The following is a 26,324-nucleotide window of genomic DNA, read 5'->3' on the forward strand; positions in this document are numbered from 1 at the left end:
CGCATAAATTTCTAGTTCACATGTTTTGAACATAAAGTAAAGCAGAAAATAATTTTAGTATCCTAGGGTTTAAAACGAGGTTTTGGGGTAGGCTCTAATTCTCCTTGGTTTTCCGATTTAGGTTCTAAAAACGGTACCCGAGTTCTCCTTGCTGGTGCCCCCTTGGGCTTGTCAGACCCTTAGTCCTAAACCCATCACAGGCTTGTGTGGACTAAGTTAAACTCGAGATGACACATTCCCTTATACCCGCACGGTGAATAAATTCACACGAAGACATAAGGTATATGAATCCCGAAGGATACTTGCTAGGCCCGCACTGTGAATAAATTCACACGAAGGCGTCGCTTTCACCCCCACTTAAGACATGGTTTATAGCTCGGGTATAGAGCCTTAAATGAAAAAGATTTGAAGGCTGAAATCACGAGAAAACGATTAGTACAACTATTTACCCGAAAATATAATCAAAAGTAAATAAAAAAAGATCGAAATGTTACCTTAAAATTTAAACTTACCCTTTTCGTTAAAAAGACAACTGAAAACCTTACCTAAGCCTTACCTGTCCCAGCGGAGTCGCCAAGCTGTCGCAACCGTCTTTCGGTTGTGCCCCGGAATTGGGCTTCGACTTGAAAAATGGATTGGGAGTCGCCACCGATCATTTACTTTACGAAAAGTGGGTTGACTAGATACCTTATTTATTACCTGATCTGCGTCTTACCAGTGATATGTCGGATCCGGGAGTCGGTTACGGTCAAGGAAGGATTAACACCCTTGAACCGCCCTTTCGGTACTATGTAATTTCTAGTTGTCTTTAATTAAGAAAGTTTAAAGTTTAAATTGAAAGGTAAAATAACGATCCAAAACTTACATTTGATTGATTGAAAATGTACCTTTAAGAAAGTAAAAAAGTCATGTTAGATAAAATGGTAAGAAATTAATTAATTAAATTAAAATGAAAAGAAAAGAAAACAAATTAAGTAAAATGATAAAATGAAGAAAACAAAGATAAAATAGTAAGTAAAAAAAACAAATAATAAAATATCTATAAAAAAGAAAAATAAAATAAATAAAACAAATAAAAATAATAATAATAACAAAGTACGAATAATATATATATATAAAATAAATAAAAAAGTAAATATATATAAATTAATAAATTAAATGACGAAAAGAACATATACACATATAATGATAAAAAAACCAAATAAAGATAATTAATATATATATATATAGTAACAATACTAATAATGATAATAAGTAGTTAAAAAAAGACAATCACACCGAAAATGGAAGAAAAGAAAGTAAGGTTTGGTGAAGTATAATTGACAGGAAGAAAACAATGATGAGGGGTGGGGACAAAGTAGGTAGAGAATAACTTGTGTAGAATATATATATATATAATAATAGTAAAATGTATATAACAATAATAATATCAATAAAAAAGAAAATAAATATAATATAATGATAATAAAAAATATAGAAAATTAATAGAAAAATATGTATAATATTATAAAATATAGCACTTAAAATAAAAAAAACCAAATATATTAATAATAGGTATAAAAACTAAAATATTTAAAAAGAATATACAATATATATATATATAACAAAATAAATAATAAAATAATACAAGTAATAATACAAGAATAATAAAAAGAAAGAGAAAGTAAAAAAATATAATAAATAAAATATAAAAAATATACATATATAATATAAATAAGTAGAATAAAAGGAAAATATAATAGTAAAAATAATATAAATATAATAGTAATAATAAAAATGCAAAGAAAATAAATATATATATTGGTAATAACGTATATAAATAGAGAAAAATTAAAAAAGTGATAAATTAAAAATAAAATTAACAAGTATGTATATATATAAAAAAACTAATTAAGGGATTAAAATGAAAGGAATGTAAATTAAGTGGGTAAATGTCAAAGAACATTGAAGATTAAAACCGGCAAAAATAAAAAAGTTTTCATTTTTTGATAGATTTTCGTACTCTCATTCTAAAAATGTAATTTGTTTTTGCGAAATAGCCTCTAAGGAGCGTAGATCTGAAATCAAAGTTTCGAAAAAACTCCCTCTGGGTCATCGGCTAAAACATTTATCTTTGGGGTTCTCCAAAGAAAACACGATTAACAACGCATGCAAGTGAAGAGTAAAGAGAAACAAACGAAAGATAAAAGAAGCTTTCACCTTTATTACTTCGAATCGTTTACAATAGCCTCGAAATCACTTTTTCTTTGCTCGTATTTTTCTGGCGTTCCTTTTGTGTAACTCCTGTCTGTAAATCGTGTGTTACAATAGTGAGTTACAATGACTATTTCTAGTGCTTGTGGATCCTATCTTTAGGAGTTTAAATCATAGTAGAACTCTATCCTACTTTTAAGAGTTTGAATCCTAGCAAAATTCTATCATATTTTTATGAGTTTGAATCCTAGTAGGACGAAAAGGTGTGTTGACAAAATTATCTAGAGTAATCCATGTTAGGTAGGAAATTATGGAGAATTCTAGAGGATCTCTCCCAACCGTAGGATCAAGTCAATCTCCACCGTTCATTGAGGAGGTGTGATGCTATAAATAGGTGTAAGTTCCTCATTTGTAAATCATCCAAGAGTTGTAAGCATTCAAGCATATAAACAAGCTTTCCCCACAAAGTATCTTTACTTGTCTTCTTTGTTTCCTTGCCAACATTTTTCCACACTAGCACGAGTTTGAGTGAGGCTGACTTAGCTATCGCGAGGGGTGAAAATGAGCTAAGGCCGCACGAGGCTTATTGAGAGATTAAGTCCGTGACAAACCGCTCAGGCTCTCATTTTCTGTAGGCCCCTTATTTTTTATATTATATTTTTTATTTTTATAATTGAGTCCTTTTATTTTTTCAATTTTATTTTTATATGTATTATTGAGGTACCTAACTTTTATAATAACACTTTTTATTTTTATAATTCATACCGTTAATTTTTTCGATTTCACTTTTTTATATTTATAATTGATGACTCTAATTTTTTTTTTCAATATCACTTTTTACCTTTATAATTGATACCTTTAATTTTTTAATTCACTTTTTATCTTTAAAATTGATACCTCTAATTTTTTAATACCATTTTTTACCTTTAAAATTGAGGCCCCTAAGTTTTTCAATCATACTTTTTACTTTTATAATTTAAACCCCTAATTTAATTATTTTCTATAATTTATTAACGTACTTTTAAATTAATTATTCAAAGTAATATAATATACTTTCAAATTATAATAGCCTATTTTTTAGTTTTGCTCATGGAATCCAAAATATCTGAGACTGCTATGATGATAAAGCTAAAAGGGTTACGAGGGATTATTTTAATGGTTTTTACAAATTGAGTTTATTTACATACATTGACTAGGCTTGTTGACTCTGTCAGCTACTCTTCCATCAGTCACAACTTCTGGTGCCCAAAATGCTGACCTTTCATCAGCACTTCAGTTTCAAATGATATTGTTCATTTTCTCTTTATATCTGATAGCATTTGCACAGGGTGGGCACAAACCCTTCGTTCAAGCTTTCGGTGCTGATCAATTTGATGCACAAGACCCAGAGGAGAGCCAAGCCAAGAGTTTATTCTTTAATTGGTGGTTCTTTGGTACCGCTGCTAGTATCTTAGTCACCCTTTTGGTTTTAAATTACATACAAGACAACCTAAGTTGAATTCTTGGATTTGCAATACCTGGTATTGTGATGGCCGTTGCACTGCTTGTTTTTGGCTTGGAACAACGACTTACAGGTTTAGTTTCAAAGGGTATGAAGTAAGCTCATTTGTGAGGATTGGTCGAGTTCACGCTTTGGTTGTTAGGAATCGAAACACTGATTCTTCACCTATTGCTACAAAGGAAGCTCTTCCAACTGAAAGTTCCAAGCAACTCAAGTAAGTGACACGTACCTACATACATAGACAAACATACGTACGTACATACATACATTGGGTCAAATTGTAAGGAATTATATTAAAGGGGTTTATGTGACTACTACCGTAAGCCTCAAACATAAACTAAAGTTGTCGTAACCGGTTTTCGTCCGAGAACGAAAAATTTAACTTGGCGAGAAAATTTATGTGAATAAATAGTTTTGAAAATAATTTGGGAGAGTCGCCATCGGCCTTTTGGGTCAGGTAGGTCGAATACCTAAAAAAAATATCTTTTAAAAGAGTTTTTAAGAAAACATCAGTTAAAAAATTAAACTGATCTGCGTTTATAACCAAAAATTCGTTCTTTTTAATAATAAAAAGGGATTCGTGGTCGGTTACGTTTAGGGAAGGATTAGCACCCCTACAACGCCCAAAATTGGTACTTTTTAATTATAAATTGTCTCTATTATTAAAATTTTAAAAATTCAAAAATATATTTAATTTATAATTTTATTATTTCAAAATTATAAAAAAATATTTAAAAATATCCGAAAAGAACTTCTAGGTGCCTTAAGACAGCTCTTTTCTTTGATATTGATAAATATTAATTTAATTTTTAATTTTAAAATATCAGAATAGGACATCCAGTTGTATTAAGACTATCCTTTTTTTCGATATTAAAAATAAATATTTAAAAGTTACTATTTATTATATATATTTATGAAATATATATCAAAATATTTAACAATATAATAAAAGAAAAATTCTATTAAAACAATATATTTAAAAACATAAAATAAATTAAAACATATAAAATAAATGACTAAATTTCAGTAAAAATAAAATTAAAAATCTAATTCATAATTAATCAAAACTATAGGGATTAAATAGGTTATTTTTTTATTTTATTTATTTAGTGACTAAAATAAAATCATCTAAAATTCGGATATTATATTCAAATAAATTAAAAATATAAACTAGGGATTAAAATATTATTATTAAAATTAATGGATTAATTATGTAATTTATCCAAAATATATTATTTTAATAAAAAGGACTAAAATGAATAAAATTAAAATTCAAAGACTGAATTAAAATTATCATAAATTCAGTTTAGTGACCAAAATATAAAATTTACAAGTTGGGAGGACTACGGATGGGATTTAACTATTTTATAATTACGCGAATAGCCCTTCCCAAAACGGCGTCGTTCGGGAAGGGCTATTTAATCCCAAATCAGCTGGCCCGAAGGGCCAGTTTTCATTTCTCATTTCCTTCTCTCTCTCTAAACCGAGAGAGTTTAAAAACTCTCTCGCCTCTCTAGCTTCCCTCACCGGAGGGAAGCGGTCACGGTCGGCCACCGTATGCCGCCGTGATTATCACCGCCGCCACCGCATCCGGTGGCCGGAAAATGTTTTGACACCATTAAATAGATCGGGACGTCTTAAGGACGTTTCCGGTGTTCTTTTTCCTTAAGAAGCTCCCAATCGGAGCAGATCTACAAATATACCTTCGGTTTTTGTTGGTTCTGACGAGATCCGGTGGTCGAGGCTTCCTCGGTAAGTCTCTTCTTCCTTTTTTTTTTTTTCTGGTTTTCTTGCTGCTGAGATCGTTGGTAATAGTTTGTATTTTCTCTGTTTTTTTTCTATGTCTCTTTCTCTTCTTTTTTTTTTCTGTTTCTCTATCTCGTTCTATCTCTCTGTCCTTTTTCTTGTAGATGGGGTGGTGGCTTTTATAGCCACCACCGTTGTAGCTGTCGGACCGGTCCGAAGAAGGGCTCTCGGTGAGTCACCGGACTACCAGTGGTGACTCACCGAGTAGTCATGGCGTGGACGGTTGGTATATTATCTTCTGGAGTCTTCGGTTTGGACGGGGCGGCAGCGGCGAGGCGGCGAGAAAGTGTCGGCAGCCGCGTGGAAATTGGGGCGGCGCCGCGTGGCCCTAGGGTATCAAACCCTAGGGTTTCCCTCTGGCACCATCTAGACCGTTGGATCTTGTCAGATCCAACGGCTGTGAGCTGAGGCGGCTGATCAAATTAGGGTTAGGAAACCCTAACTGGAAACCCAAATATTTAGGGTTTCTGGTTAGATTTGGACCGGCTTTGGTTGGTTTGTAACTGGGCCGGTCCAGTTGTAATTGGGCCTGTAATTATATATTTTTATTATTTATTTATTTTTAATAATATTTATATGTATTTAATATATTAATAATATAGTAATAATAATAATAATAATAATAATAATAATAATAGTATATAATAATAATAATGATAATAGTAATAATAATAATAATAATAATAATAATATTAATAATAATAATATGGATAAAAAAATTAATATCTTCAGCTGCCCCTCTTTGCTCATTCTTGTGTTAACAAGAATAGGGCAAAGATGAAAAGATAATAAATTTTTTTATCCATTTGACTTTACTTTGATCATAATGGAGATATTGAATAAATTCTTCTCTCTCTCCAATAAGTTCTTCTTATTATGAACTCTGCTGGGGATAATGATGACCTCCTTTCTGTGATAGAGTCATTCAAAAGGTTGAATAAGCTCTTGATGAGTTCTTCTCATTATGAACTTTCTCTAGAAAGGCTGATGTTAATCTATCTCCTTCTGTGATAGAATTATGCCAAAAGTTGAACAAGTTCTTCTTATTATGAACTTCTTCTTTCTTCTTCAGATGAGTTCTTCTCATTATGAACTTCTCCGGAAAAGATAATCCATCAATTGATGGATTCAGGTAAAAGGTTGAACAAATTCTTCTCATTATGAACTTCTTCTTCCTTCTTCAGATGAGTTCTTCTCAATATGAACTTTCTCTGGAAAAGATGATCCACCAAATGATGGATTCAGGTAAAAGGTTGAACAAATTCTTCTCATTATGAACTTCTTCTTCCTTCTTCAGATGAGTTCTTCTCATTATGAACTTTCTCTGGAAAAGATGATCCACCAAATGATGGATTCAGGTAAAAGGTTGAACAATTCTTCTCATTATGAACTTCTTCTTCCTTCTTCAGATGAGTTCTCCTCATTATGAACTCGAACTGGAAAAGCTGATCTTTCAAATGATAAATTTGAATCTTTGCTAAAATTTTTGAAATTTCTGTTAGAAATTCAACAAAAATGAATGAAAATGCATCTATTTTTGCAAATGCCTAAATATGATGCATGAATATTAAGTTGTTTGATTTCAGACGGGTGAATTGAGTATTTCTTCAATTGTAAAAACCCAATATATCTGTCTTCTTCAAATCAAAGAATCTATCATCTTGACAATGTAGATGTAGATATAATGTCACAAAACCTCTTGAGAATAAAACTCAATAGTATAAACTCTTGAAAGCTTGCATTCTGGCAACATGTTGATTCTGATAACAACTCATCTGATTATGAAGTGACCTTTCAAGATGATTTCACAGATATCGATAGTTCTTTTAATACCGAGAAATCTTGAATTCTGAGGAGAATAAACTGTTATACTTGACAAAAATGAGATTCTCATGGGCTGAAACTTCAATAGCCCTGAAGAAATGTGGTCCAGATTCATCAATTGCAGAATTGGCAAATTTTATATGTGCTTCTCAAATGACTAAGGCTGCTGATGCATTTCTTCTGGTAAAAAATAGGAAATCATTATGCAATGATCCCAATTACAAGCAAAGGCGAAACTTGGGCTATGTTTTTTTTTTTTTTTTTGAAAAGGAAGAAGCAGAGGAAGCTTGAAAAGAAGCTTCTTAATGAAGATAATCATGCAGTTCATCTTTCAATTCCAACGATTGGTTCTGTAGTTCCTACTGAATCAGATCAGATAACTCAAAGAACACCTCCAGAAGATGCTATGAACACATTCATCTTCCAAATTCAATGATTGGTTTTGTCAAATCAGATCAGATAACTCAAAGAACACTTCCAGAAGATGCTATTGGCACATTCATCTTCCAAATTCAATGATTGGTTTTGTCAAACCAGATCAGATAACTCAAAGAACACTTCCAGAAGATGCTATGGCACATTCATCTTCCAAATTCAATGATTGGTTTTGTCAAACCAGATCAGATAACTCAAAGAACACTTCCAGAAGATGCTATGGAGCACATTCATCTTCCAAATTCAATGATTGGTTTTGTCAAACCAGATCAGATAACTCAAAGAACACTTCCAGAAGATGCTATGGAGCACATTCATCTTCCAAATTCAATGATTGGTTTTGTCAAACCAGATCAGATAACTCAAAGAACACTTCCAGAAGATGCTATTGAGCACATATAAAAGGTTGAATTGTACAGGAAGTGCCAAATTGACAGAAAGGATCTGTAAGGCTTTTGAAGCTTATGACAATGAGACACCTTCGAGTGTCCAGAAGTATGTTCTTGATGAGTGCTGAAAATGGAATCTAGTATGGGTTGGAAGGAATAAAGTTACTCCACTAGATCAGATAACTCAAAGAACACTTCCAGAAGATGCTATTGAGCACATATAAAAGGTTGAATTGTACAGGAAGTGCCAAATTGACAGAAAGGATCTGTAAGGCTTTTGAAGCTTGACAATGAGACACCTTCGAGTGTCCAGAAGTATGTTCTTGATGAGTGCTGAAAATGGAATCTAGTATGGGTTGGAAGGAATAAAGTTACTCCACTTGAACCTGATGAGGTGGAAATACTTCTAGGTTTCCTTAAAGACCATACACAAGGATCTGTATAGAAACATATTTCCCAGTGATATCAATGTCTTGTTTACTTTTGTTGGAATTAGTGCTGCAAAGATCACTTTCTATTGTCTTGGTATATTTTTGAAAACAGATGTGCAAGAACTGAATGGTGATCGGTTGGAGAAATTGATGAGTAGATTTGTCAAATTCAGCCTTGTTGTCGGTAGCATCCCGTGTAACAATCTTAATGTTCATGGCTTTAAGATGGTGATGATTGGCTTACTTTGTATTCCATGTATTTAAAAGTATTAATCATAAAGTGATATTCAGAAATCTTTAAATTATTTCAAAATTATGTTAATTCAATAAAAGAATAAATTGAATTTCCAAAAATAAATTGAATCTCAAATAAATTGAACTTGAAATAGATAGAATTGTATTCAAAGTTATGGCAAGCATAAGAATGATAAAAATTCAAATGTCTCAACAAATTATAAGCATAAGTATTTCTAAATTAATCACATTGACACAATTTAGAGTAATGATGTAAGCTTTTGTCTGGAAGATCTCAAACGTTGTCAAAATGCTTGTAGATGTGAAGTTTCTCCCAAACTGTCAAAATCTTAAGAGAATTCAATTGCCGGATGCCTAATATCAACCTGCATTTGAGCCGCCTTTTCAGGTTTTCAACTCAAATCCTCCCTTTGGTTACAAGATGCCCTTTGCGGGTTTTCACCTTGACCCACCTTTTTTCTTTTTTTTTTTTTTTTTTTTTTTTTTTTTTTTTTTTTTTTTTTCTTTTCTTTTCTCTTTTTTTTTTCTTTCTTCAAGCATAATATTTCTTGACAGAATCTGAGTTTATTGGATTTTTCAGAATTTTTCCATCCATTTCTGCCAAGATCAATGCTCCTCCGGAAAAAGCCTTTTTCACAACGTATGGCCCTTCCCAATTAGGCATCCATTTCCCACGGAAATCTTTATGTATAGGCAAGATCTTTTTTAGTACTAGATCACCCTCTTGGAATTCTCTTGGATGTACTTTTTTGTCATGAGATTTCATCATCCGTTTCTGATACATCTGTCCATGGCAAATAGCTTTCAATCTTTTCTCCTCAATAAGGTTCAATTGATCAAATCTAGCTTGGATCCATTCAGATTCATCCAATTTTGTTTCTCTCAATATTCGAAGCGATGGAATCTCAACTTCAATTGGTAAGACTGCTTCCATCCCGTAGACTAAAGAAAACGGTGTTGCCCCAGTAGATGTTCGAACAGTAGTTCGGTATGCGTATAGAGCAAAAGGTAACTTCTCGTGCCAATCTTTGTAAGTTTCAGTGGTCTTTGTAATGATTCTCTTGATGTTCTTATTTGCTGCTTCAACTGCCCCATTCATCTTTGGACGATATGCCACTGAGTTTGCATGTTTGATCTTAAACTGTGCACAAAGTTCGGTCATCATTTTGTTGTTCAGGTTCAGAGCATTGTCTGTAATGATCCTTTCTGGTAGGCCATATCGGCAAACTATCTCTTTCTTTATGAACTTGCAGACTGTGGACCTCTTAATATTGGTATATGAAGCAGCTTCAACCCATTTGGTAAAATAATCAATTGCCACAAGGATGAAACAATGTCTATTCGATGCTTTTGGTGTGATTGCCCAATGCATCTATTCCCCACATAGAAATGGCCAGGGTGCTGTCATTACATGTAAAGGAGATGGGGGGTACATGAATCTTGTCTGCATATATCTGGCATTTATGACATTTCCTTGCGTAATCAATGCAATCTGTGTACATGGTAGCCCAATAGTATCCATATCTCATTATTTTTCTGGCCATGGAAAGACCATTTGCATGTGTTCCACATATTCCACTATGTACTTCTTCAATGATGCCTCGAGCTTCGCTGGTATTAATCCAATAGCATTGATCACTGCTTCTTCTATACATAATCTCTCCATCAAGAAAATATCGTTATTGGTGCAAAAGAACTCCAGTCTACTCGTAAAGGGATAATAAACATTTTCTGGAGAAATTAACACTGCCCCGATTCCTCGTCCCAAAGCATTAGATGCTCCATCAAAATAAAGCTTCCAAGTTGCAAATTCATCATTTGTTCTGACTTCTTCATTCATGGATATGCATAACAAATCTTCATCGGGAAAATTGAAGTTCAAAGGCTGATATTCATTTGATACACGACTGGCCAGAAAATCAGCTATGACACTTCCTTTTATCGCTTTTTGGTTGACATATATAATATCAAACTCAGATAATAACATCTGCCATCTAGCCATTCTGCCTCTCAAAGCTGGTGATTCCATTAAGAACTTTAAAGGATCAAGCTTGGATATCAACCAGTAGTATGGTATAACATATGTCTGAGTCTTCGAGTAGTCCACACCAAAGCACAACATAATTTTGTATTGGTGGATATCGAATTTCACAATCGGTAAATTCTTGCTCAGATAATAGATAGCTTTTCTTTTCTTCCAGATTCATCATGCTGTCCTAGTACACATCCCATTGAATTTTCGAAGACCGTCAAGTAGAGAATTAATGGTCTATCAGGCATTGGTGATACTAAAATTGGGGCATTGGAAGTATTTCTTAATATATCCAAAGTTTCTTGACATTCTTCATTCCAGACTTCAGGATTGTTCTTTCGAAGTAATTTGAACACTGGATCACATTTGTCAGTTAATTGAGAAATGAACCGAGATATATAATTTAATCAAAAGTGCATTTGCGGGTTGAGCTTTAATTGATATCTCCTCAATCTCTGGAAAAGCTTTCTCAAATTTTGAATATGTTCTTCTTCCGTTCTGGATTTAGCAATCATGTCATCTACATATACTTCAATCTCTTTGTGCATCATGTCATGAAACAAAGTTACCATGGCTCTTTGATACGTTGCCCCTGCATTTTTCAATCCAAATGGCATCACTTTATAACAGAATGTGCCCCACATTGTTATAAATGTCGTCTTTTCCATGTCTTCAGGATTCATTCTTATCTGATTATATCCTGAAAAGCCATCCATAAATGAAAACCATGCGTGTCCTGCAGTATTGTCCACCAATGTGTCTATGTGGGGTAATGGAAAGCTATCTTTCGGACTAGCTTTGTTGAGATCTCTGTAATCCACACACATTCGAACTTTTCCATTTTTCTTTGGTACGGGAACAATGTTAGCTACCCATTCTGGGTATTTAGATGCCTGTAGGAAACCTGCATTGATTTGTTTCATCACTTCTTCTTTGATTTGCAACAACATTTCTGGCCTCATTCTTCTGAGCTTTTGTTGAACCGGTTTATATTCTGGATTGATTGGAAGCTTGTGTATCACTATATCTGTGTTTAAACCAGGCATATCTTGATAAGACCAGGCAAAGATATCTTTGAACTCTTGAAGGAGATTTATCAATTCTTGTTTTATCTGGATTGTCAGAGTGGTACCAATTTTCACCTCTTTTATTTCTTCATCTGTTCCCAAATTCACAGTCTCAACCTCTTCTTTGTGGGGTAGAATTTGTTTGTCTTCTTTTTTTACCAATCTTAATAGTTCAGTAGGAATATCACATTCCAGTTCATCCTCACAACCATTTATTTCTTCCATACATATAAGATACTCTAAATTTATCACTGGATTAAATTTAGGAATACACATACTATTAACACGGTGACACCTGCAAATTTAAGTCGGACATATTTCCGAAAGAATATAGTAAATTTATGAAATAAATAAATGTAAAAATGTAAGAAAATGTAAAGAATGATTGCCATCTGAAAATTTTAAAGAAAGTTCCTTATATTTAACATAATTTCTTTTACAAGATAACAAAAAGTTTCCATATTTTTGAGCTAAACATAAAGATTAGTTCTGAATATTACTCTGTATTAATATTAAAAACTATAGGAAGATCTTCAACGGTCCAATTGGTGAGTGTTTCTCCAGGAAGACATGGTCGAATCCTATCCAAGTACTTGCCAGTCTTGTTGTCATTCATGATCATGTTGATAAATAATCCATTCATAGCTTCTTCAACTATGTCTTGATTTTTCGTCAACTTTTCTTCTTTAAAGGCTTCAACAAGCTGCTGTTCTACATTAATGGTTCCCCCTGATCTGAATGTTGTCTTCAACTGTGGGAAAGACATGTGTTTCCAAAGGATTTCTCCACCTTTCAATTTTGCCTTTCTGTCTTCACATCTTCTTTTCATCTCTTTGTTCTTTTGCTGAAGATTGGGCTTAAACCCTAGCCCAAAACGGTCTTTTTTCATCTTTATACTAATAGGAACTGAAATCCCTTGAAGATTTTTTCCTAGACCTCTCCCAGCTTTAGCTCCGATGCCTAAAGTTTGTTGTACCGTCATCTTGGTGCAATCAGACAATCTGGGATATGGAATTTTGCTTCCTTCTGCAATAAAGGTTGCATTTACAAATTCAAGAGCTCGAAAAGAGCATTCAAGAGCCTCATCATTAGTGTCGATATATGGAACATCGCTTGTTACAGATGCAATGATTTCTTCTTCAGCACTGACGCATATTAGTTGTCCATCAACAACAAATTTCAATTTCTGATGTAATGAAGAAGGAACGGCTCCAGCTGAATGAATCCATGGCCTTCCTAATAGATAATTATATGTGGGGTGGATGTCCATCACCACAAAGTCAATATTGTACACGACTGGGCCGATTAACAACAGTATTTCCATTTTTCCAAGCACTTCTTTTTGAGTACCATCAAATGCTCGTACCACATTCTGATAACTCTTCATGTGTGATTGATTTAGAGGCATTCTTTGAAGTGTGACTAGAGGCATCAAGTTGAGAGCAGATCCATTGTCAATCAATACTCCTGGCAACACATGACCATGACAATGTGTCGTGATGTTCAAAGCTTTTATTGACCCCATTCCGCCTTCCGGTATTTCATCATCCGTGAACGTTATGTAATTGTCAGCGGCTATATGTCCCACAATTCTGTCAAGTTTATTGAGGGATATATCTTCAGGGATAAATGTTTGATTGAGAATTTTCATCAAAGCATTTCTATGTGCTTCTGAATTCATCAAGAGATCAAGAATAGAAATTCTCGCTTGTTGTTTGTGTAGTTGTTCAACCACACTATACTCACTATGTTTTAAAAATTTCAAAAATTCTTGAGCTTGTTTTTCTGTCACAGGCTCATTAAATGCTGGAAGGGATTCATCCTCAAATACCTTCTGAGGTATTGCCATGGCTTTTCCTTTTGCTTTCACTTGTTCTGAAGCATTGGATGTTTCGGGAGAGTAACATCTCCCACTTCTTGTAAAGAAACCGACCTCGCTCACTGCTTCAGATGCCGATGTTGTACTCAGACTTTGTGTTTTCTCTTCTGTTTTTTCTAGGGAAACAGATCCTCCTACCATTGAAACATTGGTAGTATAATTCCAAGGTACCCTGCGGGTATCTTTGTATGGAAACGGTAGAGGAGTGGTAATAACTACTTTTGGCTTTATTGGTGCATGTATCGCCGTAGATGATTTCACATTAATGATCACAGGATCATTTATTCTTTGACTTGGTTTAGAATCCTCTGATGAGCAAACATCATCTTCTTTTTTCCCTGGTTCTTCTTCAAAGAATTCTATTTCTCTGTTGTTCATTAACTTTTGCATCAAATCCCTAAACTCAGGACATAGTTGAATTTTATGCCCTTGCTCCTGATGATATTCACAATAATTCTTGCCTTCATTCTGCTTTGGCCTGAATTGTTGTGGAATTATACCGGTTAAAGAGAGTTGTTGGAATACCCAAACAAACGGAGATTTAATTTCAGAAATGTCAGTTTTTGCTTTCTTTCTGTTCTCTTCCTGAATTGCATTCACATTTTTATCTCCATGATTTGGCAATGGATGATTTGATGCAGATGGTGTATTGAATTCCAAACTTCCCAGTGTTGATCAAATTTTGAACCACCCTTTTGAATGCTAAACAGTTTTCAATGGAATGACCCGTAATTCCTTCATGGTAAACACAATGTGCCTTTGTATCATACCAAGGAGGGAATGGTGGTTGCATGGGAACCAAGGGATAAGGCCGTATAACATCTGCTTTTTAACAGCGAATCATAGATCTCCGCATATGGTACTGGTAATGGTGTAAAAGACAACCTTTCATTTTCTTTTCGAGATCCTCTAGAATCTGCTCGATTAGTGTTTGTTTCCTCTTTCTTAACCCTTGGTTGGGTTATTGTAACACTTTTCGATGAATCCTTGCTGTAAGAATTGGCATTGTTGACTTCATTATCCTTTTTCCGGTAAGTAGGTCTTTTGGAACTAGACCCATCATTTGATTCAATCTTGCCACTTTTTAAGACCTTTTCAATGAGTTCTCCAGAAATAACCAAATCTGCAAAATTTCTGGTTGCGTTCCCCATTAGATGGTTTAAATAAGGAGCCTTCAATGTATGGACAAACATCACTGTGGCCTCTTTTTCTGACAAAGGTGGTTGAACTTGGGCTGCAGTGTCACGCCATCTTTGGGCATACTGTCTGAATGTTTCGTTATTCTTTTTCTCCAAATTCTGGAGAGTCCATCTGTCAGGAACCATGTCTGTTACATGGCGATACTGCTCTAAAAATGCTTTAGCCAAATCTTTCCAGGATCTAATGTTGGCTTTGGTCAATTGAGTATACCATTTTAAAGCCGGTCCTGTCAAACTATCCTGAAAGCAGTGAATTAACAATTTCTCGTCCTTCACATATCCTGCCATTCTTCGACAAAACATAGTAATGTGGGATGAAGGGCATGTAGTACCATCATATTTATCAAATTCGGGAGCCTTGAACTTAATGGGAAGGATTAAGTCTGGAACCAAACTCAACTCACTAGCATCAAATCCATAGAACGATTCAGTTATTTCCACGGATTTCATTCGTTCTTCTAAGCTCTTGATCTGTCTGGTCAGTTCTTCATTTACTTTTTGTTTCTCATTCAGCTCATTCAAATCTGGGATCAAATGCTCAGTATTAAGATCCCCTATTTTCACATCGGATATAAGCGGATTTTTGCTTGAAGATGCAGGATCCACTTGTTGATCCTCATGTGGTTTGACTTTTTGTAACGCAGATGTACGAGCATTGATTTGTATAGGTGGAGTACCAGAGTGATAAATTGGTTCTGGTGGAAAACCTAGAGGATATATGGGTTCTTGGTCAAAAGATACAAGATTTTCATGCATTTTTCCACTGATAGCCTGCCTTTTAAACATGTCCTCTATTTTCTTCATCATACTGTCTTGTGAATTTGCAATACTAGCTTCAATTTTTTCCAGCTTCATTCTCATTTCCTCTTGTTCTTTATGATGTTGTTCTTCAATACGCTGTATTTTATCCTCCATAATTCTCTTAGTAGCTTGTCTAGTACCGTAGTGATGTAGTATTTCTCTTTTGGCCAGAGTAACTACGATTGAAAAATCTTTTAATATTATTTTTTCAAATTTTAATTAATGAATTTTAACTTAATAAATAATAATTCATAGCGAAAATTGTGAAATGAATGATGAATGTATGCAAAATGCATGTATGTAAAAACATTGATCCCAAAAAGTTAACTGTCATAGAACAACTTTCATCGGCATACAAAAGTTTCTTTATAATAGTTCATAACTACAGATAGGGCATAGCTTTCCTATTAAGCTCTATAATTTCTTTCATTAACCATGACACCTCTAGAAACTGGATCAACTTGATGCTCAATTATTTTGGCTTCAACAGCTAGTTCCCCAACATATATCTGGCAACTTCGCTCATTTGAACCATGGCCTCGAACACCATATTGCTTCTTTCTTCACTTCTTTCAACATAAAACTCAGTTGACTTTTGCCACTGTTCATTCATTTCTCCAAGAGTCTGCTCTAACTCAGTGATCCTGACTTGACAATTGTGCAGAATTTTTTCAAGATCTCTAATGCGTCTTCGCAGTGAAGCATTTTCTTCATTACTTTTTTTGAGATCATTAGGCCCTAGACGAACCTTTTCTTGAAACAACGATTCCTCAAGTTGCAAAATGTAAGCATTAAACTCTGAGTTTTTGTTTCTAGACTGATCCAGATCTTCTTCCAGTTTTGTTCGTGCTTCTTGCGTTCTTTGATTAAGCTTCTGGATTTGAACATCTTTGTTTCTGCATCTTTGCATCCAATTGCTAGCCACTTCTTGTTCTACCTCAAGTCTGGTGTTGAAATTTTTTCTTTCTAATTCCCATTTTTCCTTTTCAATATTGGATTCTTCCATCTTTTGGCCTCTGACTTCAAGTTTAGCAATCAACTGGTTCATTTCAGATTCAAATCCCTTGAACATGCTATTTTTCTCATCTTCAAACTTATCAAAGATGTTATTCTTCATCTCTTCTAACTCTTTGGCTCGATCTCTTTCTCTTTGCATTTCATTCATGATCTCGCGATGCTCAACCTTGTGTTTTATAATTCGCTCTCGTCTGTCGACCTCAAAATCTTCCATTTTTTGCTTTCCTTTTTCCAGGCTTTTGAGTAGACGGCTATTCTTTCCTTTCAGATCTTCAACTCGTCTTTTCTCGATGTTCAATTCTCTGGTCATCTGTACCGTCGATTGGCTGGGTCCTGACGCTTTTCGGGATTTATATAACTCCTGATAATCTTTCTGTAAGGCTCTGTACTCATCCTCACCTTTTTCTTTATCTTTTCTCAACATTGCACATTGTGATGAATGAAAGTCAATGTCAACCCCCAACATAGCTTTATCTTGTCTCATTTGCTCTAACTCTTTCGACCAACCATCTCTTTCTGCTTCAAACTCGGCTTTCAAGATTTCAATCTCTGATGGAACCACCTTAATGTGATCTTCCATAGAAATATCCTCGTTTTGATCTGGTAGAGGAATATTTTCGTTTTTTCTGACAGATCTCCAATCTTCATAATCAGGAGTTAGCATTTCTTTTGCTGCTTTAGCTCGGATACAAAAAGTTGTTTTCCAAGCTGTAACGGCTTCCATGATATTTCTTTTATAATTTTTGCTGTGGAATGCGAACTCAGATGACTGTAATCCAGCAGTGACAGGTACAAATTGACGACCTTCATACTGTCTTATAACCAGAAGTGGTGCATATCCAATTCCTCCCCATAATCCGAGCAGCATTATCCAGTTGTAATCACCACACCTGTAAAAGAATTCTCTTTGTATTTGCCACGGGGCTCGCCAAACAACGTCATTGCTTTGCAGATTTCGAAAGGCATTAATCCACATATCTTTCTTAATTTCTTTAGGCCATTCCTGCTCCAGAAATTCCCTTAATGGTGAATAATCCGTATTAAAGCGTCGGTATGAAACCTTTTCTGTTCTCCAGAAATGACTACGGATCCAAACATATAACAACTGTGTACACCCTGAGAATCGTCCTCCTCCTAGCCTTCTGCAAGCATTTAACGATCTGAAGGTCTCTGCTAGAATTGCAGAAGCAGGATTAATCTTTTTCGGTAGCTGCTCAAACAAATCTACCACTGCAGCTTCAACATATCCCAATACTTTTGGGAAGATGACCATACCATATATACCTAGAGCAAATAGATCGAATCGTACTTTAATATCTGGATGGCTTTGAATAAGTTCTCTGATGTTGGTCCAAGCTATGCCTTCGCTTTCGCCTTTTTGTTTTGTACGGGATACTACCCATTCTTCTCGTACCCCGGTAATCTTTGCTAATTTAACTCGAAAGGGTTGAGTTTTAATTGACTTTGAATATATTCGATTCTCCAAAGCACCTTCAAGATGTAACAAAGTTGTATATTCTTCAATAGTAGGGACCAAGTCCTCCTTATTGAAAGTGAAGCAATTGTACCCTGGATTCCAGAATTGAACTAGGGCTCTGAGTAATTCATCATCAACTTCAACATAGAGCAAATATGGGATGTCTCCGTAAGTCTGATAAAACTGCAATTTTTTGTTTGAATCCCAACTTTCCCAAATGCTTCGCAAATCTTGCATATCATTTCTTTTTAGTGAAACTGAAGCATAACTGGCCAAGTCAGATACATAATCATCCTGCAAACTGTCTCCTTCTTGTCTTTGTAAATCCTCAGCCCACTGTCTTACTTCTGAGTTTAGAATTACTTGACTTGAACACTTTTTATCCATAGATAAAGGCTTTCCAATGAGACAATTAACACAAGGATCAATGTCTTTTATCCTGTATGATGCAATGCAAACAGAAAAATAAAGAACACACAAAAAGAAAATAAATTAGTTTACATAATAAAGAAATTTAATAATAACATTTACATAAATATTCTTTATTTAAACATGCTTTTCTGAATTTAAATAATTTAAATAAACATGTAATTTAAACAATGAATAAATTAACAGAAAAGACAGAATTCATTTCTCCTATGTGTACACCTATTTTGGACAAAATTTTAGCATGACTTCGGATCGGAAGAGTTTCTAAGGTTTTTTATATGCAAGGTTTCAGATCTAGGAGTAAAGGTACTCGAATTGTCCATGTTAGTGCCCCCTTAGGCTGCTAACCCTCAATCCTAGTCCATTACAGACTAAAGTAGATTGAGTTCAATTCGAGGGGATACATTTCTCTATGCCTGACACGGAGAATAAATTCTCACGAAGACATAGAGCATATGAACCCCGAAAGTTACTTGCTAGGTCTGACACGGAGAATAAATTCTCACGAAGACGTCGCTTTCACTCCCACTTAAAAGGGACAACTCAATTATAGAGCTTTATGTTATGTAATGCAAGTGTTGTGTGTGAGGAGAAATGTTCAAACCTATGACAAAATAAATAATGAAATAAAATACTTACAAATAAAATAAAACATGTAAATATTATGAAAATAATAAATAAAAAATTTGAAAAGAGAGAATTAAAAATTAAATATATAAATTTTAATTTTTAATTAATAGAGAATTTATAATTGATTTTTAAAAGTTTGACCATGTCCCCAGCAGAGTCGCCAAGCTGTCGTAACCGGTTTTCGTCCGAGCACGAAAAATTTAACTTGGCGAGAAAATTTATGTGAATAAATAGTTTTGAAAATAATTTGGGAGTCGCCATCGGCCTTTTGGGTCAGGTAGGTCGAATACCTAAAAAAAATATCTTTTAAAAGAGTTTTTAAGAAAACATCAGTTAAAAAATTAAACTGATCTGCGTTTATAACCAAAAATTCGTTCTTTTTAATAATAAAAAGGGATTCGTGGTCGGTTACGTTTAGGGAAGGATTAGCACCCCTACAACGCCCAAAATTGGTACTTTTTAATTATAAATTGTCTCTATTATTAAAATTTTAAAAATTCAAAAATATATTTAATTTATAATTTTATTATTTCAAAATTATAAAAAAATATTTAAAAATATCCGAAAAGAACTTCTAGGTGCCTTAAGACAACTCTTTTCTTTGATATTGATAAATATTAATTTAATTTTTAATTTTAAAATATCAGAATAGGACATCCAGTTGTATTAAGACTATCCTTTTTTTTCGATATTAAAAATAAATATTTAAAAGTTACTATTTATTATATATATTTATGAATATATATCAAAATATTTAACAATATAATAAAAGAAAAATTCTATTAAAACAATATATTTAAAAACAATAAAATAAATTAAAACATATAAAATAAATGACTAAATTTCAGTAAAAATAAAATTAAAAATCTAATTCATAATTAATCAAAACTATAGGGATTAAATAGGTTATTTTTTTATTTTATTTATTTAGTGACTAAAATAAAATCATCTAAAATTCGGATATTATATTCAAATAAATTAAAAATATAAACTAGGGATTAAAATATTATTTATTAAAATTAATGGATTAAATATGTAATTTATCCAAAATATATTATTTTAATAAAAAGGACTAAAATGAATAAAATTAAAATTCAAAGACTGAATTAAAATTATCATAAATTCAGTTTAGTGACCAAAATATAAAATTTACAAGTTGGGAGGACTACGGATGAGATTTAACTATTTTATAATTACGCGAATAGCCCTTCCCAAAACGGCGTCGTTCGGGAAGGGCTATTTAATCCCAAAATCAGCTGGCCCGAAGGGCCAGTTTTCATTTCTCATTTCCTTCTCTCTCTCTAAACCGAGAGAGTTTAAAAACTCTCTCGCCTCTCTCTAGCTTCCCTCACCGGAGGGAAGTCGGTCACCGGTCGGCCACCGTATGCCACCGTGATTATCACCGCCGGCCACCGCATCCGGTGGCCAGAAAATTGTATTTTGACACCATTAAATAGATCGGGACGTCTTAAGGACGTTTCCGGTGTTCTTTTTCCTTAAGAAGCTCCCAATCGGAGCAGATCTACAAATATACCTTCGGTTTTTGTTGGTTCTGACGAGATCCGGTGGTCGAGGCTTCCTCGGTAAGTCTCTTCTTCCTTTTTCTTTTTTTTTTCTGGTTTTCTTGCTGCTGAGAAAGTGTCGGCAGCCGCGTGGAAATTGGGGCGGCGCCGCGTGGCCCTAGGGTATCAAACCCTAGGGTTTCCCTCTGGCACCATCTGGACCGTTGGATCTTGTCAGATCCAACGGCTGTGAGCTGAGGCGGCTGATCAAATTAGGGTTAGGAAACCCTAACTGGAAACCCAAATATTTAGGGTTTCTGGTTGGATTTGGACCGGCTCTGGTTGGTTTGTAACTGGGCCGGTCCAGTTGTAACTGGGCCTGTAATTATATATTTTTTATTATTTATTTATTTTTAATAATATTTATATGTATTTAATATATTTAATAATAATAGTAATAATAATAATAATAATAATAATAATAATAATAATAATGATAATAGTAATAATAATAATAATAATAATAATAATATTAATAATAATAATATGGATAAAAAAATTAGTATCTTCAAAAGTCATGGTCACAGTTTGAATTGTGCAAATTATTTCCATTTTGCATTATCTATAACGAACGTCTCTAACATTGCAATATGGATTTTCTAATGTGGTGATAGATTTCTCAACAAAGCCTTGCTTGCTCCAGACGGTACAAAGGAGCCCGGAAATGTCTGTAGCATCAGAGAGGTTGAAGAAGCAAAGGCTATTTTAAGGCTTGCTCCAATATGGGTTGCAAGCTTGATTTATGCAGCTGGTTTAGCACAAGGGTCGACATTGTTTACTAAGCAAGCTGCTACGATAGACAGATCAATTACAAAACGGTTAAAAATACCATCTGCTTCACTTCAGTGTTTCATAAGCGTTGCAGTTCTTCTCTTCATCCCTATATATGACCCATTTTTTGTTCCTTTGGCAAGATTCGTCAACGGAAAACTAACTGGAATTACAATGCTTCAAAGAATTGGGATTGAAATTGCTCTATTTTCTGTTGCAATGGTGACTGCTGCTATAATAGAGATGAAGAGGCTTAAAACTACCCAAGAACATGGGTTGGTAGACAAGCCAAATATGATGGTTCCAATGTGTGTGTGGTGGCTGGTCCCTCAATACTCGCTCTATGGATTATCTGATGTGTTTGCCATTGTTGGTCTTCAAGAATTCTTTTACGATCAGATGTCGAGCGAATTAAGAAGCACCAGAATCGCAGTCTACATTAGCGCCATCGAAGTTGGAAACTTGATAAGTAGCTTTCTCATATATGTTATTGAGAGAGTGAGTGGTGGGGATGACTGGATGGCTTGTTTGCAGATAATCTGGATCGGGCACATCTAGATTACTTCTATTGGTTGCTTGTTGCACTTAGTGTCGTAGGATTGGTTCTCTATGTATATTCTACAAAATCCTAAATATGTTTTAATTATTGATGTAAGATAGATTGCATGCATGAATATTGCATGATACATACCTGAATGGTTGTTGTTTATTTGTGGGATGTTGTTCATCATCGTTCATTTTTTTTCAATTATCATCCTGGTTTTTCAATCATGGAATAAAGAACAAATATAAGGAGGGGACCATCATTCAATTTTGTCAGATTGTGAATGTAAATAAATTAGCTGACCCTTATTTCCATATATAATGGGATAAGGGGGAGGTAAGATAGTAGGTTAACCCCAATGCCATGTTGAGAGCAGCTTCCGTGTGAGACCTTCAAATTATGAAATGCCCTCCGTGAGACTCGATCCCACGACCTCAAGGTTAAGAACCTTGTGTTCTACCAACTGAGCTGGATGGTTATTTGAATGTGATCTACTATATTTTTATTTGATAATCTTAATTATTCTTCATTAATGAAAATTTTAAAAAGTGTCATAATAATTTAAAGATTTCATACGTTTACTCACAAGTTAATTTTAATTTTTATTCTGATATTCTTCATTTGTTATTATTATTTTTAAATAATTTAAATTATTAACAATGTAAAAATTGATTAAAAAAACAAATGAAACAATAACGAATTAAATAATTTCGTTAATTTTTATGTCAATTAATTTAATTTAATTTAATTTAATAGTAAAAATAAAAAATAAAAATAGACAAAAAAACTAAAGTTAAATTAATGACCGGTTAGTATAAATAAAGATGACAAATCCAGGTGTAAATGTCATCCACTTTTTTTCTATTAAGTTAGGGTGAATATAAATTAATATCTGTTATAAATTTTTTCAATCATTTGACAATGAATACTCAGCCATTCTATTGTAGTCGGTGGTGCTCGAATCTATAACTTCTAAGAACAATAACGATTATTTTAACTACCGAGATAAGTTGATTTGTTCACTTATGGTTAAATCTTAATACTAATTTAATACATGGATTTATATTTTATTTAATTTGGGAAGTAATAAGCAAATTTATAATTAGTACAAATTAGGATAACAGATACTAGTGTCAATGTCATGCACGTTTGGTGAAATTGTAATATATTATTTGAAGTCTTGTGAGAAATTTTTCATACAGTCTCAACACCAAACTCCTTCCAGAGCTTATGGCAACGTCCAACTCCAATCTGATCGCTGCTGAAACTCCACTTTTAGATGACACAGTTAACGCCTGTGTTGGTTTCAAAGGCCTCCCTGTCCGCCGCTCAAACTCCGGCGGTTGGAGATCAGCTTCTTTCATCATTATCGTTGAAGTTGCTGAGAGGTTTGCTTATTATGGAATCGCTTCGAACCTCATAACTTACTTGACGGGGCCACTGGGTCTGTCCACTGCCGCCGCCGCAGCACAAGTTAACACCTGGGCGGGAGCGTCGTCGCTTCTCCCACTCTTGGGTGCTTTCGTTGCTGACACTTTTCTTGGCCGATACCGTACCATCATCCTTGCTTTCCTCGTTTACATTTTGGTAAATCATTCTTCTCTTTTACAAGTGAATGTTTCAATGTTTCATCGTAATTTCTCGTTTACCACTGATGCACTTGATATGGAATGATTTTATTACTTACAGGGGCTCGGCTTGTTGACTCTCTTAGCCACTCTTCCATCTGTCACCACCTTCGGTGCTCAAAATGCAGATAACGCAACATTAAACACATCATCAGTGCATCAGTTTCAGGTGATACTGTTCTTCTCCTCTCTGTATCTGATTGCGATTGCACAAGGTGGCTACAAGCCCTGCCTTCAAGCTTTTGGCGCAGACCAATTCGATGCACAAGACCCTGAGGAGTGCAAAGCCAAGAGATCATTCTTTAATTGGTTGCTTTTTGGTATGTCTGCTGGTATCTTAATGACCCTTATGGTTTTAAATTACATACAAGAAAACCTCAGTTGGGTTCTTGGATTTGCAATACCTGGTATTGTGATGGCTATTGGACTGCTTGTTTTTCTGCTCGGAACAATGACTTACAGGTTTAGTGTCAAAGGGGATGAAGTAAGCCCATTAGCGGGGATCAGTCGTGTCTTCGTTTTGGTTGTTTGGAATCGAAAACACCATACAATGGAGCAGGGAGAAGCGTTTAGCATCAGAGAGGTTGAAGAAGCAAAGGTTGTTCTAAAGCTTGTGCCTATATGGGCAACAAGCTTGATCCATGCAGTTGTTCTTGCACAATCCTCGACATTGTTTACCAAGCAAGGTGCTACAATGGACAGATCAATCACAACAGGGTTGGAGATCCCTGCTGCCACTCTTCAGTGTTTCATAAGCATTTCAGTTCTTCTCTTAATTCCTATATACGATCAAATATTCGTACCTTTAGCAAGATCCATCACGGGAAAACCAGCGGGAATCACAATGCTTCAAAGAATTGGAACTGGGATTGCTCTATCTGCAATAGCAATGGTGATTGCTGCTTTAGTAGAAATGAAGAGGCTTAAAACGGCTCGGGAACACGGGTTGGTAGACAAGCCAGAGGTGACGGTTCCTATGAGCGTGTGGTGTCTGGTCCCGCAATACTCGCTGTTTGGATTATCTGATGTGTTTGCCTTTGCTGGACTTCAAGAGTTTTTTTACGATCAGATGCCGAAAGAATTAAAAAGCACAGGTGTTGCAATCTTCCTGAGCGTCATTGGTGTTGGGAACTTCGTAAGTAGCTTTCTGGTATCTGTTATTGAGAAAGCAAGTGGTGGGGATGAGGGAGATAGCTGGTTTGCAGATAACATGAACAGGGCACATATTGATTACTTCTATTGGCTGCTTGCTGCACTTAGTACCATAGGATTGGTTCTATACATATATTCTACAAGATCTTATATTTATGCTAGGGCCTGGGGAACTGAACTACAATTTTCTTCTGAGCCATGTTACTAGGATTGGGTCCATAGTGTCGGATAAAGGGTTATGTTTGGATAAATAAATATTTAAAGTGAACGCATAAAATAAATAATAAAATGTAATGTGATAATAATTAATAACTTCCTTAATTTGAAAGGACCCATATTCTCTAAATAATAAAATGGAATATGATAATAACCAAACTTGTAATGGGATCCAATTCTAGAAATTTCAACTACAAATGAATTAAAACTCAACAAGCTAAAGATGTTGAATAGATGCTGAGGTAGATGCATGCATGAACATTGAGTAGGTGACTCGAAAGCAGTAGTACTCTAAGAGTTGATGCCGATTTTTAATATGAATCGAAAGAGCGAGGAATATTGCAGGATATAGACTCGAATGATCGTTGTTTATTATTTGTGATGTTGTCATTCAAACTGCTTAGCATTCAATTACGAAGAAAGTGAGTTGAATCCTCGTACAGTCTTTTCAATCGTAGAAGAAATAACAAATAGAGCAAAGGCATCAAGAAAATACAAGTCGAGTGTGACAATCTTGAGATTGCGGAACTGTTCAAGGATGACATAAAATCAGCAAACCATTATGCCGATTAACTATTGGTATTCATACCACAGTATTTGGCGAATAGTGAAAATGGTAGATGGCAAGGCGGTTGAAATGAGAGAGGCTGTGTGACTTTGATTGTGTTTGATATCCCTGAGAAGATGCATTGGAAAGGATTATGATCGATTTTTAGTTTTCATGGGAAAGTTGTTGATGTGTTCATTTCCAAGAAGAAAATCTATGGAAGATATAGGTTTGTTTTTGTCTGATACTCTTCGATGTTGGACGCTACAAGAGCATTATATATCCAGGTTAGATGGATTAAGAATCTACAGAAGCGGATCTTTACAGCTCGGCATAATCCTCGTGAAGAAGGGATATTACAAGAAATATGCCAACGAGGCCGGAGGGAAATGCCGGAGCAAAAGAAGGTGACAATGGGTGCTCAATAATGAGAATGGTTGGGTCGGTATTTATACCGGTTTTAAAGGACCATGAAACAATGTTGAAGGTGAAAACCAACAAGGCATGTTATATAGGAATGAAGGGAAGAACTGAAAGAC

General features: G+C 34.5%; 1 pseudogene; it reads left to right on the forward strand.

The window, feature by feature from the left end:
* Positions 1 to 2,503: 2,503 nt before the first annotated feature.
* On the forward strand, positions 2,504 to 25,230 carry LOC120141411 (annotated as a pseudogene).
* Positions 25,231 to 26,324: the final 1,094 nt, after the last annotated feature.

Source organism: Hibiscus syriacus, unplaced genomic scaffold (assembly GCF_006381635.1).
Source record: "Hibiscus syriacus cultivar Baekdansim isolate YM2019G1 unplaced genomic scaffold, ASM638163v2 tig00110809_pilon, whole genome shotgun sequence".
Classification (NCBI taxonomy): domain Eukaryota; kingdom Viridiplantae; phylum Streptophyta; class Magnoliopsida; order Malvales; family Malvaceae; genus Hibiscus; species Hibiscus syriacus.